This window comes from Triticum urartu, chromosome 4 (assembly GCF_003073215.2).
Source record: "Triticum urartu cultivar G1812 chromosome 4, Tu2.1, whole genome shotgun sequence".
Lineage (NCBI taxonomy): Eukaryota > Viridiplantae > Streptophyta > Magnoliopsida > Poales > Poaceae > Triticum > Triticum urartu.
This window is the reverse complement of record NC_053025.1, coordinates 569,119,616-569,138,240: the sequence shown is the minus strand read 5'-3', so window position 1 is coordinate 569,138,240 and position 18,625 is coordinate 569,119,616.

Here is an 18,625-nt window from a genome sequence, read left to right as displayed (position 1 = left end):
AAACGAGGTCATACGTTGGGCAAGAATCGCACCCCTCCGCCGCTACCCCATCTCCTCCTTCACCATTTTCTCCACTCTTCGATGACTTCCGAAAGCATTTCTTCGGGATACAAGCCGGCTGGATGGCCCGTCGAGACCAACGGATACGAGCGAGGCAACTCGCTGCTTTACCTCCCCCGCCTAGCCCGATGAAGCAAGTTGCCGCCCCAAGTCAGCGCGTGGTTTAGCAACTCTCTGCTCCAGACCAGCTCAATGAGGAGTAGCAAGGGGAGCACGACGGCGCGGGCGTCGTCGCTGCCGTCGACGACGTCTCATCGTACCGCGTCTCCCGTGTCTGCGCCCGCGCCTCCCGTGCCTGCGGCCGTGCCATGTAGACAGAGACAGAACTCGGGCATGCAGAGAGCAACGAGTCGATGCCAGTGCCTTCACGTCTGTCGCCATCATCGAGGAGAAGTAGAACACGAGAGATCACCGCCGCTTGGGTCCCATGAAGGCCGACGCCGAGGCGACGCCGTGTACACAGTCGGTGTCTTGCCCAGTTCTTCTCTTGCGAGGACCTTCGCCGATCCCGCATGGAGTCCATAGAAGCGGAGGCGCCGCCTTCCCCTTCGCTAAAGCATCAGCCGGGGGTTCCACTCCGATGAGCGGTGGGGAAGTGAGCCGTCCTTTGCGCTGAAGCATATACCTCCGGGGCTCCCGACAGTCCGATGATCGGGCTGCCGGACATGAGGAAGACAAAGGGACCCGCGGGAGGCCATTTAGATTAGGTATTATTATACCTCCAGAGCCGGATTAGCACCACTTAGTTGATGTAAATGTAATGAAATCTGCCATGTTTATATGAAAATCCGGCATTTTTATATGAAATCCGTCATGTTTATATGAAATCCGGTTGTGTTTGCACGAATTTTGTCCAGATGGTTCGAGTTGTTGTGAAAATGTATGCGGCTACGGTTGGATGGCGTCCTTCCGCATTCTTGTCTGTGGACGGATGCGGGGGGAATTTGCGGGTTGTCGTTGGAGATGCCCGGCGCGCTTGGTTTGCTCGCATTAAACCCAGCCAAAAAACGGTTGTTTGGTTGTCTAGCACGCATCAGAATCTTGTCCCACACAAAACTTAAAGCACTCCTCAGCGAGGCCCGCTAGGAACGTCCGAATCAGCAGTTTCCAACGAGTCAGGCTCGAGCAATGCAAGGGAAGGGAACACGAGGCTGACCTTCTGCGGCTACGAAGATGGCAGGAGCTCGTGCATGTCTCCGAAAAAGCGGCGGATGATTTCGCGTCACCGCTCGCCGATTCGGTCGACCTATATAGCTAGGGCGATCGCAGCGGCAAAACTCCCGCCACCATTTTCCCTGTCTCGAGCTTTCCTCCGGCGCAGATCCACATCGACGACGAGGTAAGCGGCGCAACTACTCCGGCCACCGGTTGACGACGGTGACGAATCGACGACACCTCTTCTCCGACGTGTTCAGCGCCTCCTCCGCGGTTGCTCTTTGTATTATAATTCATTTTTTGGTACCAAGTTGTTTTCTAAAGTGTATTTTGCGTTGCTTTGTTTGAAAAGAAAAAGACCTAGTGAAGAAAATCATCAATATCCCTAAAGACCTAAAAAACTATTTCCCCTCCAAATAACTTATAGTTGCTTGAATAGTTTGCTACGTTTCTCGTGTCTAGATAATCCTTCCTAAATAGAAAATGTTCAAAACTTCAATTTATACCTTTCACCGGTTAGGTAATACAGCGAATTATCATGGCTCTTTTATACTTTGATCATAACTTATATTTCAACGAATTAATTATTTTCTCTCTACTTTCACATTTAACACTACTTAAAAAATATATGCTATTGGACTTAACATTGTGGTGAATTTATTGTTAGGTACCTGACCATAGTTGATGATATATGGGATATATATGCATGGCGTGTTATTCAACATGCTTTCCCAGAAAATAATCTTGGCAGCCGACTAATAACAACTACAAGAATTTAGGATGTGGCTACGACATGTTGCTCCGTTCAAGCAGATATTGTTTTTAAAATGAAGCCCCTTGGCGATAGAGACTTAAGAAGATTGTTTATTCACTTCTTCTTTGGTACAACACCCTTAAACACATCAACGCACGAGATTCTTCGATACCCCTTCATAATAAAGGGTAGGATGGTCTTTTTTTGAAATACGTCCCAAACATATATGGCGTGGGAGATACTTTCGGCTGGGCCGACCCATTGATGAAGGTTGTTACTACCTTTTGAGCACTGCGTTGGTTTTCCCCGAAGAGGAAGGGATGATGCAACAAAGTAGCGTAAGTATTTCCCTCAGTTTTTGAGAACCAAGGTATCAATCCAGTAGGAGGCTACTCGCGAGTCCCTCGTACCTGCACAAAACAAATAAATCCTCGCAACCAACGCAAATAGGGGTTATCAATCCCTATAAGGCCACTTACGAGAGTGAGATCTGATACATATGATAAGATAATATTTTTGGTATTTTTGTGACAAAGATGCAAAGTAAAATAAAGGCAAAGTAAATAACAAAGGAAATAACTAAGTAGTAGGAGATTAACATGATAAAGATAGAACCGGGGGCCATAGGTTTCACTAGTGACTTCTCTTGAGAGCATAAGTATTCTACGGTGGGTGAACAAATTACTGTTGAACAATTGACATAATTAAGCATAGTTATGAGAATATCTAGGAATGACCATGTGTATAGGCATCATGTCCGAGACAAGTAGACTGACTCCTGCCTGCATCTACTACTATTACTCCACTCATCGACCGCTATCCAGCATGCATCTAGAGTATTAAGTTAAAAACAGAGTAACGCCTTAAATAAGATGACATGATGTAGAGGGATAGACTCATGCAATATGAAGAAAACCCCATCTTGTTATCCTCGATGGCAACAATACAATACGTGCCTTGCTGCCCCTACTGTCACTGGGAAAGGATACCGCAAGATTGAACCCAAAGCTAAGCACTTCTCCCATTGCAAGAAAGATCAATCTAGTAGGCCAAACCAAACTGATAATTCGAAGAGACTTGCAAAGATAACCAACCATACATAAAAGAATTCAGAGAAGATTCAAATATTATTCATAGATAGACTTGATCATAAACCCACAATTCATCGGTCTCAACAAACACACCGCAAAAAGAAGATTACATCGAATAGTTCTCCACAAGAGAGGGGGAGAACATTGTATTGAGATCCAAAAAGAGAGAAGAAGCCATCTACCTACTAACTATGGACCAGTAGGTCTGAAGTAAACTACTCACACTTCATCGGAGGGGCTATGGTGTTGATGTAGAAGCCCTCCGTGATCGATGCCCCCTCCGGCGGAGCTCTGGAACAGGCCCCAAGATGGGATCTCGTGGATACAGAAAGTTACGGTAGTGGAATTAGGGTTTTGGCTCCGTATCTGATCGTTTGGGGGTACGTAGGTATATATAGGAGGAAGGAGTACGTCGGTGGAGCAACAGGGGGCCCACGAGGGTGGAGGGCGCGCCTGGGGGGGGGGGGTAGGCGCGCCCCCTACCTCGTGGCCTCCTGTTTTCTTTCTTGACGTAGGGTCCAAGTCTCCCGGATCATAATCTTCCTAAAAATCACGTTCCCAAAGGTTTCATTCCGTTTGGACTCCGTTTGATATTCCTTTTCTTCGAAACCCTAAAACAGGCAAAAAACAGCAATTCTGGGCTGGGCCTCCGGCTAATAGGTTAGTCCCAAAAATAATATAAAAGTGGATAATAAAGCCCAATAATGTTCAAAACAGTAGATAATATAGTATGGAGCAATCAAAGTTATAGATACGTTGGAGACGTATCAAGCATCCCCAAGCTTAATTCCTGCTCGTCCTCGAGTAGGTAATTGATAAAAAACAGAATTTTTGATGCGGAGTGCTGCTTGGCATAATTTTAATGTAATTCTTCTTAATTGTGGTATGAATATTCAGATCCGAAAGATTCAAGACAAAAGTTTAATATTGACATAAAAATAATAATACTTCAACCATACTAACAAAGCAATTATGTCTTCTCAAAATAACATGGCCAAAGAAAGTTATCCCTACAAAATCATATAGTCTGGCTATGCTCCATCTTCACCACACAAAATATTTAAATCATGCACAACCCCGATGACAAGCCAAGCAATTGTTTCATACTTTTGACATTCTCAAAACTTTTTCAATTTTCACGCAATACATGAGCGTGAGCCATGAACATAACACTATAGGTGGAATAGAATGGTGGTTGTGGAGAAGACAAAAAGGGGAAGATAGTCTCACATCAACTAGGCGTATCAACGGGCTATGGAGATGCCCATCAATAGATATCAATGTGAGTGAGTAGGGATTGCCATGCAACGGATGCACCAGAGCTATAAGTATATGAAAGCTCAAAAAAAAGAAACTAAGTGGGTGTGCATCCAACTTGCTTGCTCATGAAGACCTAGGGCATTTTGAGGAAGCCCATCATTGGAATATACAAGCCAAGTTCTATAATGAAAGATTCCCACTAGTATATGAAAGTGATAACATGAGAGACTCTCTACTATGAATATCATGGTGCTACTTTGAAGCAAAGTGTGGTAAAAGGATAGTAGCATTGTCCCTTCTCTCTTTTTCTCTCATTTTTTTATTTGGGACTTTTCTCTTTTTTTATGGCCTCTTTTCTTTCTCTTATTTATTTATTTATTTATTTTTAGTCCGGAGTCTCATCCCGACTTGTGGGGGAATCATAGTCTCCATCATCCTTTCCTCATTGGGATAATGCTCTAATAATGATGATCATCACACTTTTATTTTTCTTACAATTCAAGAATTACAACTCGATACTTAGAACAAAATATGACTCTATATGAATGCCTCCGGTGGTGTACCAGGATATGCAATGACTCATGAGTGACATGTATGAAGAAATTATGGACGGTGGCTTTGCCACAAATACGATGTCGACTACATGATCATGCTAAGCAATATGACAATGATGGGGTGTGTCATAATAAACGGAACGGTGGAAAGTTGCATGGCAATATATCTCGGAATGGCTATGGAAATGCCACAATAGGTAGGTATGGTGGCTGTTTTGAGGAAGGTATATGGTAGGTGTATGATACCGGCGAAAGGTGCACGGTATTAGAGAGGCTAGCAAAGGTGGAAGGGTGAGAGTGCGTATAATCCATGGACTCAACATTAGTCATAAAGAACTCATATACTTATTGCAAAAATCTACAAGTTATCAAAGCAAAGTATTACGCGCATGCTCCTAGGGGTATAGATTGGTAGGAAAAGACCATCGCTCGTTCCTGACCGCCACTCATAAGGAAGACAATCAATAAATAAATGATGCTCCGACTTCATCACATAACGGTTCACCATACGTGCATGCTACGGAATTCACAAACTTTAACACAAGTATTTCTCAAATTCACAACTACTCAACTAGCACAACTTTAATATCACCATCTTCATATCTCAAAACAATTATCAAGCATCGAACTTCTCATAGTATTCAACACACTCATAAGAAAGTTTTATTATTAATCTTGTATACCAAGCATATTAAGACTTTAAGCAAATTACCATGCTATTAAAGACTCTCAAAATAATCTAAGTGAAGTATGAGAGATCAATAGTTTCTATAAAACAAATCCACCACTGTGCTCTAAAAGATATAAGTGAAGTACTAGACCAAAACTATATAGCTTAAAAGATATAAGCGAAGCACATAGAGTATTCTAACAAATTCCAAATCATATATGGCTCTCTCAAAAGGTGTGTACAGCAAGGATGATTGTGGTAAAATAACAAATAAAGACTCAAATAATACAAGACGCTCCAAGCAAAACACATATCATGTGGCGAATAAAAATATAGCTCCAAGTAAAGTTACCGATAGAAGTAGACGAAAGAGGGGGTGCCTTTCGGGGCATCCCCAAGCTTTGGCTTTTAGGTGTACTTAGATTATCTTGGGGGTGCCATGGGAATCCCCAAGCTTAGGCTCTTGCCACTCCTTGTTCCATAATCCATCAAATCTTTACACAAAACTTGAAAACTTCACAACACAAAACTTAAAGTAGAAAATCTCGTGAGCTCCGTTAGCGAAAGAAAATAAAAGACCACTTCAAGGTACTGTAATGAACTCATTCTTTATTTATATTGGTGTTATACCTAATGTATTCCAACTTCTCTATGGTTTATAAACTATTTTACTAGCCATAGATTCATCAAAATAAGCAAACAACACACGAAAAACGGAATCTGTCAAAAACAGAATAGTCTGTAGTAATCTGTAGCTAGCGCAAGATCTGGAACCCCAAAAATTCTAAAATAAATTTCTGGGCGTGAGGAATTTATCTATTAATCATCTGCAAAAGGAATTAACTAAATATCACTTTCCAAATAAAAATTACAGCAGTTCTCGTGAGCGCTAAAGTTTCTGTTTTTTACAGCAAGTTTAACAAGACTTTCCCCAAGTCTTCCCAACGATTCTACTTGGCACAAACACTAATTAAACACAAAAAACACAACCAAACAGAGGCTAGAGAAATTATTTATTACTAAACAGGAGCAAAAATCAAGGAATAAAAATAAAATTGGGTTGCCTCCCAACAAGCGTTATCGTTTAACGCCCCTAGCTAGGCATAACAAGCAAGAATAGATCTAGGTATTGCCATCTTTGGTAGGCAATCCATAAGTGGCTCTCATAATAGATTCATAAGGTAATTTAATTTTCTTTCTAGGAAAGTGTTCCATGCCTTTCCTTAATGGAAATTGGAATCTAATATTTCCTTCCTTCATATCAATAATTGCACCAATCGTTCTAAGGAAAGGTCTAGCAAGAATAATAGGACATGAAGGATTGCAATCTATGTCAAGAACAATAAAATCTATGGACACATAATTCCTATTTGCAACAATAAGAACATCATTAATTCTTCCCATAGGTTTCTTAATAGTGGAATCCGCAAGGTGCAAGTTTAAAGAGTAATCATGAAAATCACGGAAACCTAACAAATCCCACAAAGTCTTTAGAATCGTGGAAACACTAGCACCCAAATCACATAAAGCATAGCATTCATGATCTTTAATTTTAATTTTAATAGTTGGTTGCCACTCATCATAAAGTTTTCTAGGGATAGAAACTTCCAATTCAAGTTTTTCTTCATAAGATTGCATCAAGGCATCAACGATATGTTTAGTAAACGCTTTATTTTGACTATAAGCATGAGGAGAATTTAGCATGGATTGCAACAAGGAAATACAATCAATCAAAGATCAATTTTCATAGTTAAATTACTTGAAATCCATAATAGTGGGTTTAGCAACATCTAGAGTTTTAATTTCTTCAATCCCACTTTTATCAAATTTAGCATCAAGATCAACAAATTCCGAATTCTTGGAACGCCTTCTAGGTAAAGGTGGATCATATTCAGTCCCATCATTATCAAGATTCATATTGCAAAACAAAGATTTAATAGGGGACACATCAATAACTTTTAGATCTTCATCATAATTTTCATAGCAACTAGAAGAGCACGCTCTTATAAAGGCATCTTTCTTAGCACGCATCATAGCGTTTCTTTCTTTGCACTCATCAATGGAAATTCTCATGGCTTTGAGAGACTCATTGATATCATGCTTAGGTGGAATAGATCTAAGTTTCAAAGAATCAACATCAAGAGAAATTCTATCAACGTTCCTAGCCAAATCATCAATCTTAAGCATTTTTTCTTCAATCATAGCATTAAAATTCTTTTGCGAAGTAATAAATTCTTTAATATTAGATTCAAAATCAGAGGGCATCTTATTATAATTTCCATAAGAATTGTTGTAGGAATTACCATAATTATTAGAGGGATTACTAGGATAAGGCCTAGGGTTGAAATTTCCTCTATACGCGTTGTTACCAAAATTGTTCCTACCAACAAAATTCACATCCATAGATTCATTATTATTCTCAATCAAAGTAGACAAGGGCATATCATTAGGATCAGAAGAAACACTCTTATTAGCAAATAATTTCATAAGTTCATCCATCTTTCCACTCAAAACATTAATTTCTTCTATCGCATGCACCTTTTTATTAGTAGATCTTTCAGTATGCCATTGAGAATAATTAACCATAATATTATCTAGGAGTTTAGTAGCTTCTCCTAAAGTGATTTCCATAAAAGTGCCTCCCGTGGCCGAATCTAAAAGATTTCTAGAAGCAAAATTCAATCCGGCATAAAAATTCTGAACAATCATCCACAAATTTAAACCATGAGTAGGGCAATTACGTATCATTAATTTCATTTTCTCCCAAGCTTGTGCAACATGTTCATGATCAAGTTGCTTAAAATTCACAATATCGTTTCTAAGAGAGATGATCTTAGCGGGAGGAAAATACTTAGAGATAAAAGCATCTTTGCACTTATTCCATGAATCAATACTATTTTTAGGCAAAGACGAAAACCAAGCTTTAGCACGATCTCTAAGCAAAAAAGGAAATAATTTCAATTTAAGAATATCATTATCCACATATTTCTTCTTTTGCATGTCACACAAATCAACGAAGCTATTTAGATGGGTAGCGGCATCTTCACTAGGAAGGCCGGAAAACAGATATTTCATGACAAGATTCAGCAAAGCAGTATTAATTTCATAAGATTCAGCATCGGTAAGAGGAGCAATCGGAGTGCTAATAAAATCATTGTTGTTGGTATTGGTGAAGTCACACAATTTAGTATTATCTTGAGCCATCGTGACAAGCAAGCAAACTAACACACAAGCAAACAAAAAGCAAGCGGGCAAAAAGAGGCAAATAGAGAAAGAGAGGGAGGATAGAGAGAGAGAGGGCGAATAAAACGGCAAGGGTGAAGTGGGGGAGAGGAAAATGAGAGGCAAATGGCAAATAATGTAATGCGGGAGATAAGGGTAGGTGATGGGTACTTGGTATGTTGACTTTTGCATAGACCTCCCCGGCAACGGTGCCAAAAATCCTTCTTGCTACCTCTTGAGCACTGCGTTGGTTTTCCCCGAAGAGGAAGGGATGATGCAGCAAAGTAGCGTAAGTATTTCCCTCAGTTTTTGAGAACCAAGGTATCAATCCAGTAGGAGGCTACGCGCAAGTCCCTCGTACCTGCACAAAACAAATAAATCCTCGCAACCAACACAAATAGGGGTTGTCAATCCCTATAAGGCCACTTACGAGAGTGAGATCTGATAGATATGATAAGATGCAAAGTAAAATAAAGGCAAAGTAAATAACAAAGTAGTAGGAGATTAATATGATAAAGATAGACCCGGGGGCCATAGGTTTCACTAGTGGCTTCTCTCGAGAGCATAAGTATTCTACGGTGGGTGAAAAAATTACTGTTGAGCAATTGACAGAATTGAGCATTGTTATGAGAATATCTAGGAATGATCATGTAAATAGGCATCATGTCCGAGACAAGTAGACCGACTCCTGCCTACAACTACTACTATTACTCCACTCATCGACCGCTATCCAGCATGCATCTAGAGTATTAAGTTAAAAACAGAGTAAAGCCTTAAGCAAGATGACATGATGTAGAGGGATAGACTCATGCAATATGAAGAAAACCCATCTTGTTATCCTTGATGGCAACAATACAATACGTGCCTTGCTGCCCCTACTGTCACTGGGAAAGGACACTGCAAGATTGAACCCAAAGCTAAGCACTTCTCCCATTGCAAGAAAGATCGAGGCCAAACCAAACTAATAATTCGAAGAGACTTGCAAAGATAACCAATCATAGATAAAATAATTCAGAGAAGATTCAAATATTATTCATAGATAGACTTGATCATAAACCCACAATTCATCGGTCTCAACAAACACATCGCAAAAAGAAGATTACATCAAATAGTTCTCCTCAAGAGAAGGGGAGAACATTGTATTGAGATCCAAAAAGAGAGAAGAAGCCATCTAGCTACTAACTATGGACCCGTAGGTCTGAAGTAAACTACTCACACTTCATCGGATGGGCTATGGTGTTGATGTAGAAGCCCTCCGTGATCGATGCCCCCTCCGACGGAGCTCCGGAACAGGCCCCAAGATGGGATCTCGTGGATACAGAAATTTATGGCGGTGGAATTAGGGTTTTGGCTCCGTATCTGATCATTTGGGGGTACGTAGGTATATATAGGAGGAAGGAGTACGTCGGTGGAGCAACAGGGGGCCCATGAGGGTGGAGGGTGCGCCTGGGGGGTAGGCGCGCCCCCTACCTCGTGGCCTCCTGTTTTCTTTCTTGACATAGGGTCCAAGTCTCCCGGATCATAATCTTCCTAAAAATCACGTTCCCGAAGGTTTCATTCCGTTTGGACTCCGTTTGATATTCCTTTTCTTCGAAACCCTAAAACAGGCAAAAAACAGCAATTCTGGGCTGGGCGTCCGGTTAATAGGTTAGTCCCAAAAATAATATAAAAGTGGATAATAAAGCCCAATAATGTTCAAAACAGTAGATAATATAGCATGGAGCAATCGAAAATTATAGATGCATTGGAGACGTATCAGTTGCGCGATGCGAGATGTAAAAATTCACAAAATACATGACCCAGCTAAGAATCGAACTGCAAACCTCATACACATATGAAGTGTAAGTGCATCTAGTGCCCTTAGTGATTTTGGTGTATTGAAGACTTATAGGTTAAGGGACTAATGTGTTTATGAGTGTACACAGGTGCATAAGTCTATGAGGAGTTTGATATTTACAGATAAAGTCGACCCCTAAAAATGAAGTTCTTCAACTGAAGACTTTGGCTTTCTGAAGACTTTCTGAAGACTTTGATAGTGAAGAAATTGGTGCAATCCTGAAGACCTGGTATTCATACGAGGAACATGAAGCATGAAGACTTTTTTTTTGTAGTTTCATTTTCTCTTTCTTGAGTCATAGGAAACACCGTACTGTTAAAGGGGGTCGAGGAAATACTAAGGAAAAGTTTCCATGTGATGCTCAACTGAAATCCCACCTACCAATCCCTTCGAGTGAAGCCATTGGAAATCTCATACAGTTCAGTCAAATTTCTTCAATGACAGAGACGAAGTTCTTCTGGTCTCTAAGGAATTTGTTCTGACTGAGGAGTTAGGAATTCGCTAGTGCGGATTGCCTACACAGTGAGGAACATGATAGCCCTGAGGAATTTGATACTCAAAATTCTGACCGTTGTTGTGCTATGCGCCAGCTGTCCCAAAATATCTACCCACTTAACGGTCATATCATTGAAGGGTATTTATGTCTTATCATGTCAGGTTGCTCCCTAGGCTATAAATAGCTGCCCCCTACAACCACTAGCTGGTTGGCTGCTCCGAGAGAAACTGACACTTGTCATTTGAGAGCATCCCATCCTCCGAGGACTTTGAGTGAAAATCATCAAGTGAGGAAAACCCAAACCCAAACCCAAACACCTACAAACCCAAACACCTACAAACCCAAAGTGATTGAGCATCACTAAAGAGATTGATCCTGCCTGGATCTGACGCTTGTTACCTTTGAAGACTGTGCATCTTCCAGACGGTTAGGCGTCATGGTCTAGAGTATCCAAGAGGAAATTGTGGATCGCCGAGTGACCAAGTCTATGAAGGTTTGGAAGTCACCTGAAGACTTACCACGAGTGATTGGGCGAGGTCTGTGTGACCTTAGCTCAAGGGGAAGATGGTGAGGACTGAGTGTTCTGAACTGCGTGTTCAGAACTGGGTGTCCGGGACCGTGTGTTCTCTGGTTTAAATACCTAGCCGCCCTAACGAGACGTACAACTGTTACAACAGTTGGAACTAGTCTACCAAATCATGGTCTTCACCAAGCTACCTGGTTCCATTTCCTCAACCCTTCCATTTCCTCTTTTATGTGTTGAGTGCTTGTTCATATCTGTTTGAAGACTTTGACTGAAGACTTTCTCAATTTCCTCAGTTCAATTCCTTCAGTTTGTTTGTGTTATCCTGTGTTTACGCTTTCTGTACTCTGTACTTGTTTTCATTTCATCATGGAGACCATGCTCATGCACTGCTATGTTTACTTCTGAGTACTTATTCCGCTGCAAGTAGTTCTTCACTCAGGAATTTCCTCACCCGCAAATTCCCCAGTGAAGAATTCATAAAAATCACCTATTCACCCCCTCTAGTCGATATAACGCACTTTCAATTGGTATTAGAGCAAGGTACTCCCTTGTTCTGTGTGATTTTGGTTTAACCACCTAGAGTTTTAGTTATGTCGACTGCAGGTATGATCAAGGTTTCTGCTGGGTGTCCTACCTTCGATGGGACGGACTACCCCTACTGGAAGAATAAGATGTGCATGCATCTTGAGGCAATTTATAACGATCTCTGGTACGTTGTGGAGAATGATGTTCCCTCTGTCACTCCCACCATTAATGCTGCTGATGTGAAGAGATTCAAGCAACTCGACTCTCAAGCGAAGAATTGAAGGAAATATGCCCTAGAGGCAATAATAAAGTTATTATTTATTTCCTTATATCATGATAAATGTTTATTATTCATGCTAGAATTGTATTAACCGGAAACATAATACATGTGTGAATACATAGACAAACAGAGTGTCACTAGTATGCCTCTACTTGACTAGCTCGTTAATCAAAGATGGTTATGTTTCCTAACCATGGAAAAAGAGTTGTTATTTGATTAACGGGATCACATCATTAGGTGAATGATCTGATTGACATGACCCATTCCATTAGCTTAGCACCCGATCGTTTAGTATGTTGCTATTGCTTTCTTCATGACTTATACATGTTCCTATGACTATGAGATTATGCAACTCCCGTTTGCCGGAGGAACACTTTGTGTGCTACCAAACGTCACAACGTAAATGGGTGATTATAAAGGTGCTCTACAGGTGTCTCCAAAGGTACATGTTGGGTTGGCGTATTTCGAGATTAGGATTTGTCACTCCAAATGTCGGAGAGGTATCTCTGGGCCCTCTCGGTAATGCACATCACATAAGCCTTGCAAGCATTACAACTAATGAGTTAGTTGCGAGATGATGTATTACAAAACGAGTAAAGAGACTTGCCGGTAACGAGATTGAACTAGGTATTGAGATACCGACGATCGAATCTCGGGCAAGTAACATACCGATGACAAAGGGAACAATGTATGTTGTTATGCGGTCTGACCGATAAAGATCTTCGTAGAATATGTGGGAGCCAATATGATCATCTAGGTTCCGGTATTGGTTATTGACTGGAGACGTGTCTCGGTCATGTCTACATTGTTCTCGAACCCGTAGGGTCCGCACGCTTAAGGTTTCGATGACAGTTATATTATGAGTTTATGAGTTTTGATGTACCGAAGTTAGTTCGGAGTCTCAGATATGATCACAGACATAACGAGGAGTCTCGAAATGGTCGAGACATAAAGATTGATATATTGGATGGCTATATTCGGACACCGGAAGTGTTCCGGGGAAGTTTCGGATAAAACCGGAGCACCGGGGGGTTACCGGAACCTCCCGGGGGGTTAATGGGCCTCATGGGCCTAAAGTGGAGAAGAGGAGGGGCTGCCAGGGCAGGCTGCGCGCCCTCTCTCCCCCTAGTCCGAATTGGACAAGGAGGAAGGGGCGGCGCCCCCCTCTCCTCTCTCCCTTCCTTCCCTCTCTCCTACTTGGACAAGGAAAGGGAGGGGAGTCCTACTCCCGGTAGGAGTAGGACTCCTCCTGCGCGCCTCCTACTAGGGCCGGCCGCACCCCCCCTTGGATCCTTTATATACGGAGGCAAGAGGCACCCCATAGACACAAGTTGATCCACGTGATCTTTCTCTTAGCCGTGTGCGGTGCCCCCTTCCACCATAATCCTCGATAATATTGTAGCGGTGCTTAGGCGAAGCCCTGCGACGGTAGAACATCAAGATCGTCACCACGCCGTCGTGCTGACGGAACTCTTCCCCGACACTTTGCTGGATCGGAGTCCGGGGATCGTCATCGAGCTGAACGTGTGCTAAAACTCGGAGGTGCCGTAGTTTTGGTGCTTGATCGGTCGGGCCGTGAAGACGTACGACTACATCAACCGCGTTGTGCTAATGCTTTCGCTATCGATCTACAAGGGTACGTAGATCACACTCTCCCCTCTTGTTGCTATGCATCACCATGATCTTGCGTGTGCGTAGGAATTTTTTTGAAATTACTACATTCCCCAACAGTGGCATCCGAGCCTAGGTTTTATATGTTGATGTTATATGCACGAGTAGAACACAAATGAGTTGTGGGCGATATAAGTCATACTGCTTACCAGCATGTCATACTTTGGTTCGGCGGTATTGTTGGACGAAGCGGCCCAGACCAACATTACGCGTATGCTTACGCGAGACCGGTTCTCCCGACGTGCTTTGCACAGAGGTGGCTTGCGGCTGACAGTTTCTCCAACTTTAGTTGAACCGAGTGTGGCTACGCCCGGTCCTTGCGAAGGTTAAAACAACACCAACTTGACAAACTATCGTTGTGGTTTTGATGCGTAGGTAAGATTGGTTCTTGCTTAAGCCCGTAGCAGCCACGTAAAACTTGCAACAACAAAGTAGAGGACGTCTAACTTGTTTTTGCAGGGCATGTTGTGATGTGATATGGTCAAGACATGATGCTAAATTTTATTGTATGAGATGATCATGTTTTGTAACCGAGTTATCGGCAGCTGGCAGGAGCCATATGGTTGTCGCTTTATTGTATGCAATGCAATCGCGCTGTAATGCTTTACTTTATCACTAAGCGGTAGCGATAGTCGTGGAAGCATAAGATTGGCGAGACGACAACGATGCTACGATGGAGATCAAGGTGTCGCGCTGGTGACGATGGTGATCACGACGGTGCTTCGAAGATGGAGATCACAAGCACAAGATGATGATGGCCATATCATATCACTTATATTGATTGCATGTGATGTTTATCTTTTATGCATCTTATCTTGCTTTGATTGACAGTAGCATTATAAGATGATCTCTCACTAATTATCAAGAAGTGTTCTCCCTGATTACGCACCGTTGCGAAAGTTCTTCGTGCTGAGACACCACGTGATGATCGGGTGTGATAGGCTCTACGTTCAAATACAACGGGTGCAAAACAGTTGCACACGCGGAATACTCAAGTTATACTTGATGAGCCAAGCATATACAAATATGGCCTCAGAACACGGAGACCGAAAGGTCGAGCGTGAATCATATAGTAGATATGATCAACATAGTGATGTTTACCAATGAAACTACTCCATCTCACGTGATGATCGGACATGGTTTAGTTGATTTGGATCACATAATCACTTAGAGAATTAGAGGGATGTCTATCTAAGTGGGAGTTCTTTAAGTAAATTAATTGAACTTAAATTTATCATGAAACTTAGTACCTGATAGTATCTTGCTTGTTTATGCTTGATTGTAGATAGATGGCTCGTGCTGTTGTTCCGTTGAATTTTAATGCGTTCCTTGAGAAAGCAAAGTTGAAAGATGATGGTAGCAATTACACGGACTGGGTCTGTAACTTGAGGATTATCCTCATTGCTGCATAGAAGAATTACGTCCTGGAAGCACTGCTGGGTGCCAGGCCTGCTGCTGGAGCAACACCAGATGTTATGAACGTCTGGCAGAGCAAAGCTGATGACTACTCGATAGTTCAGTGTGCCATACTTTACGGCTTAGAATCGGGATTTCAACGACGTTTTGAACGTCATGGAGCATATGAGATGTTCCAGGAGTTGAAGTTAATATTTCAAGCAAATGCCCGGATTGAGAGATATGAAGTCTCCAATAAGTTCTATAGCTGCAAGATGGAGGACAACAGTTCTGTCAGTGAGCATATACTCAAAATGTCTGGGTATAATAATCACTTGATTCAATTGGGAGTTAATCTTCCAGATGATTGCGTCATTGACAGAATTCTCCAATCACTGCCACCAAGCTACAAGAGCTTTGTGATGAACTATAATATGCAAGGGATGAATAAGACTATTCCCAAGCTCTTCGCAATGCTGAAAGCTGCGGAAGTAGAAATCAAGAAGGAGCATCAAGTGTTGCTGGTCAACAAGACCACTAGTTTCAAGAAAAAGGGCAAAGGGAAGAAGAAGGGGAACTTCAAAAAGAACAACAAGCAAGTTGCTACTCAAGAGAAGAAACCCAAACCTGGACCTAAGCCTGAAACTGAGTGCTTCTACTGCGAGCAGACTGGTCACTGGAAGCGGAACTGCCCCAAGTATTTGGCGGATAAGAAGGATGGCAAGGTGAACAAAGGTATATGTGATATACATGTTATTGATGTGTACCTTACTAATGCTCGCAGTAGCACCTGGGTATTTGATACTGGTTCTGTTGCTAATATTTGCAACTCGAAACAGGGACTACGGATTAAGCGAATATTGGCTAAGGACAAGGTGACGATGCGCGTGGGAAACGGTTCCAAAGTCGATGTGATCGCAGTCAGCACGCTACCTCTACATCTACCTTCGGGATTAATATTAGACCTAAATAATTGTTATTTGGTGCCAGCGTTGAGCATGAACATTATATCTGGATCTTGTTTGATGCGAGACGGTTATTCATTTAAATCTGAGAATAATGGTTGTTCTATTTATATGAGTAATATCTTTTTATGGTCATGCACCCTTAAAGAGTGGTCTATTCTTATTGAATCTCGATAGTAGTGACACACATATTCATAGTGTTGAAGCCAAAAGATGCAGAGTTGATAATGATGGTGCAACTTATTTGTGGCACTGCCGTTTAGGTCATATCGGTATAAAGCGCATGAAGAAACTCCATACTGATGGGCTTTTGGAACCACTTGATTATGAATCACTTGGTACTTGCGAACCGTGCCTTATGGGTAAGATGACAAAAACACCGTTCTCCAGTACTATGGAGAGAGCAACAGATTTATTGGAAATCATACATACAGATGTATGTGGTCCGATGAATATTGAGGCTCGTGGCGGATATCGTTATTTTCTCACCTTCACAGATGACTTAAGCAGATATGTGTATATCTACTTAATGAAACATAAGTCTGAAACGTTTGAAAAGTTCAAAGAATTTCAGAGTGAAGTTGAAAATCATCGTAACAAGAAAATAAAATTCCTACGATCTGATCGTGGAGGAGAATATTTGAGTTACGAGTTTGGTGTACATTTGAAACAATGTGGAATAGTTTCGCAACTCACGCCACCCGGAACACCACAGCGTAATGGTGTGTCCGAACGTCGTAATCGTACTTTACTAGATATGGTGTGATCTATGATGTCTCTTACTGATTTACCGCTATCGTTTTGGGGATATGCTCTAGAGACGGCCGCATTCACGTTAAATAGGGCACCATCAAAATCCCTTGAGACAACGCCTTATGAACCGTGGTTTGGCAAGAAACCAAAGTAGTCGTTTCTGAAAGTTTGGGGCTGCGATGCTTATGTGAAAAAGCTTCAACCTGATAAGATCGAACCCAAATCGGAGAAATGTGTCTTCATAGGATATCCAAAGGAAACTATTGGATACACCTTCTATCACAGATCCGAAGGCAAGACTTTTGTTGCTAAATTCGGAAACTTTCTGGAGAAGGAGTTTCTCTCGAAATAAGTGAGTGGGAGGAAAGTAGAACTTGATGAGGTAACTGTACCTACTCCCTTATTGGAAAGTAGTACATCACAGAAACCTGTTTCTGTGACACCTACACCAGTTAGTGAGGAAGCTAATGATGATGATCATGAAACTTTAGAACAAGATACTACTGAACCTCGTAGATCAACCAGAGTGAGATCCGCGCCAGAGTGGTACGGTAATCCTGTTCTGGAAGTCATGCTACTAGATCATGATGAACCTACGAACTATGAAGAAGCGATGGTGAGCCCGGATTCCGCAAAATGGCTTGAAGCCATGAAATCTGAGATGGGATCCATGTATGAGAACAAAGTATGGACTTTGGTTGACTTGCCCAATGATCGTCAAGCTATTGAGAATAAATGGATCTTCAAGAAGAAGACTGACGCTGATGGTAATATTACTGTCTACAAAGCTCGACTTGTCGCAAAAGGTTTTCGGCAAGTTCAAGGGATTGACTACGATGAGACCTTCTCACCCGTAGCGATGCTTAAGTCTGTCCGAATCATGTTAGCAATTGCCGCATTTTATGATTATGAAATTTGGCAGATGGATGTCAAAACTGCATTCCTGAATGGATTTCTGGAAGAAGAGTTGTATATGATGCAACCAGAAGGTTTTGTCGATCCGAAGGGAGCTAACAAAGTGTGCAAGCTCCAGCGATCCATATATGGACTGGTGCAAGCCTCTCGGAGTTGGAATAAACGCTTTGATAGTGTGATCAAAGCATTTGGTTTTATACAGACTTTTGGAGAAGCCTGTATTTACAAGAAAGTGAGTGGGAGCTCTGTAGCATTTCTGATATTATATGTGGATGACATATTACTAATTGGAAATGATATAGAATTTCTGGATAGCATAAAGGGATACTTGAATAAGAGTTTTTCAATGAAAGACCTCGGTGAAGCTGCTTACATATTAGGCATTAAGATATATAGAGATAGATCAAGATGCTTGATTGGACTTTCACAAAGCACATACCTTGACAAAGTTTTGAAGAAGTTCAAGATGGATCAAGCAAAGAAAGGGTTCTTGCCT